Genomic DNA, 2919 nt, shown 5'->3' on the forward strand with positions numbered 1-2919 from the left:
AAAACGCGTCTCTCGAAATCGTGCCGATGCCGGTTCTCCGGTTTGGGGCCCCAAGGCCCAAGAGGAGGGCCCGGTCGATCGAACGGCGTGAAAAAAAGGACAAAAGCGGCGAGGGGCGCACCGCAGAGGCGCGGGGTCGGGCCCCGGTCGATGGCCGAAGGGGCCCAGTGCAAAAACCCCAAAAACCCTTAGAGAGGCAGATTGAGGATTTGTGAGGTGAAAAAAGGCAATCTTGCGGGACAGACTAGGCTAGTCAGGGCACTTTTGCACCCTTGGTAGGTGGATCCACCTACCAGGGGCACGAGAGGGAGAGCAGGAGAGAGAGGGGGAGGGGGGGGGGGACCCGCTCCGGACACAGGGCCCCCGGTACGACCCCCTGCGCACACACCCCAAACAAAACAAAACACAACAAGACAAAGCAAAACATCCTCATTGCCATCTCCCTCTCACCTCCACGTACCAGGGGCACGAGAGGGAGAGCAAGAGAGAGAGGGGGAGGCAGGGGGGGAGGGAGGGAGGGACTCGCTCCGGACACAGGTCCGCCCCGTACGAACCCCTGCGCGCACACACCCCAAACAAAACACAACACAACAAGACAAAGCAAAACATCCTCATTGCCATCTCCCTCTCACTTCCACGTACCAGGGGCACGAGAGGGAGAGCAGGAGAGAGAGGGGTAGGCAGGGGGGGAGGGAGGGAGGGACCCGCTCCGGACACAGGGCCCCCGGTACGACCCCCTGCGCACACACCCCAAACAAAACAAAACACAACAAGACAAAGCAAAACATCCTCATTGCCATCTCCCTCTCACCTCCACGTACCAGGGGCACGAGAGGGAGAGCAAGAGAGAGAGGGGGAGGCAGGGGGGGAGGGAGGGAGGGACTCGCTCCGGACACAGGTCCGCCCCGTACGAACCCCTGCGCGCACACACCCCAAACAAAACACAACACAACAAGACAAAGCAAAACATCCTCATTGCCATCTCCCTCTCACCTCCACGTACCAGGGGCACGAGAGGGAGAGCAGGAGAGAGAGAGGGGGAGGCAGGGAGGGAGGGACTCGCTCCGGACACAGGTCCCCCCGTACGACCCCCTGCGCGCACACACCCCAAACAAAACACAACACAACAAGACAAAGCAAAACATCCTCATTGCCATCTCCCTCTCACCTCCACGTACCAGGGGCACGAGAGGGAGAGCAAGAGAGAGAGGGGGAGGCAGGGAGGGAGGGACTCGCTCCGGACACAGGTCCCCCCGTACGACCCCCTGCGCACACACCCCAAACAAAACAAAACACAACAAGACAAAGCGAAACATCCTCATTGCCATCTCCCTCTCACCTCCACGTACCAGGGGCACGAGAGGGAGAGCAAGAGAGAGAGGGGGAGGGAGGGAGGGACTCGCTCCGGACACAGGTCCCCCCGTACGACCCCCTGCGCACACACCCCAAACAAAACAAAACAAAACAAGACAAGACAAAGCAAAACATCCTCATTGCCATCTCCCTCTCACATTGCATGACAATGTGAGGGCCCTAGCTGTGAGCTGGGCCTCGTGCCCCTGGTAGGTAGAAAATACTTGACTGTGACCGGCAGGGGCACGGGAGCCGAGATCCGGTGTAAGTAGGGGGGAACCCTGCCTCGGGGATGCCACTGCTGGTGCTGGCACCAGTAGTGGCTGTACACATGTCCTGATGGGACACACGTGTGGCTAGATGTGAGCTGGGCCTCGTGCCCCTGGTAGGCGGAATATACTATACCCTCACCAACGGGGGCACGGGACCGTGATCGGGTGAGAGAAGGGCGAAACACTGCCTCGGGGCTGCCACTGCGGGTGCAGGCACCCGTAGTGGCCGTACTCACGTCCTGACGGGAAGCACGCATGGCTAATTGTGAGCTGGGCCTCGTGCCCCTGGTAGTCGGAATATACTTCACTGTGACCCACAGGGGCACGGAAGCCGAGATCCGTTGTAAGTAGGGGGGAACCCTGCCTCGAGGCTGCCTCAACAGGCACAGGCACCCGCAGTGGCCGTACTCACGTCCTGACGGGGCACACGCATGGCTAGACGTGAGCTGGGCCTCGTGCCCCTGGTAGGTAGATAATACTTCACTGTGACCGGCAGGGGCACGGGAGCCGAGATCCGGTGTAAGTAGGGGGAAACACTGCCACGGGGATGCCACTGCTGGTGCAGGCACCAGTAGTGGCTGTACACATGTCCTGATGGGACACAAGCATGGCCAGTTGTGAGCTGGGTCTTGTGCCCCTGGTAGGTGGAATGTACTTTATGGTCACCGACAGGGGCAAGAGAGCCGAGGGGCGGTGTAAGCAGGGGGAAACACTGCCCCGGGGCCCCCCACTGCAGGCATAGGCACCCGTAGTGGCCGTACCCATGTCCTGTGGGGGCCATTACATAGCTAGTTGCGAGCTGGGCCTCGTGCCCCTGGTAGTTGGAATATACTTCACTGTGACCCACAGGGGCACGGAAGCCGAGATCCGTTGTAAGTAGGGGGGAACCCTGCCTCGAGGCTGCCTCAACAGGCACAGGCACCCGCAGTGGCCGTACTCATGTCCTGAAGGGGCACACGCATGGCTAGATGTGAGCTGGGCCTCGTGCCCCTGGTAGGCGGAATATAATATACCCTCACCAAGGGGGGCACGGGAGCCGTGATCGGGTGAGAGAAGGGCGAGACACTGCCTCGGGGCTGCCACTGCGGGTGCAGGCACCCGCAGTGGCCGTACTCACGTCCTGACGGGAGGCACGCATGGCTAGTTGTGAGCTGGGCCTCGTGCCCCTGGTAGTCGGAATATACTTGATGGTCACCTACAGGCCCACGAGAGCCGATCTCCAGAGTGAGTAGGTGGAAACACTGCCTCGGGGCTGCCACTACAGGCACATGCACCCGTAGCGGCAGTACGCGTG

Source organism: Halichoeres trimaculatus, unplaced genomic scaffold (assembly GCF_033239565.1).
Source record: "Halichoeres trimaculatus isolate MK-OKI-2021-1 unplaced genomic scaffold, fHalTri1.1 fHalTri1_scaffold_121, whole genome shotgun sequence".
Lineage (NCBI taxonomy): Eukaryota > Metazoa > Chordata > Actinopteri > Labriformes > Labridae > Halichoeres > Halichoeres trimaculatus.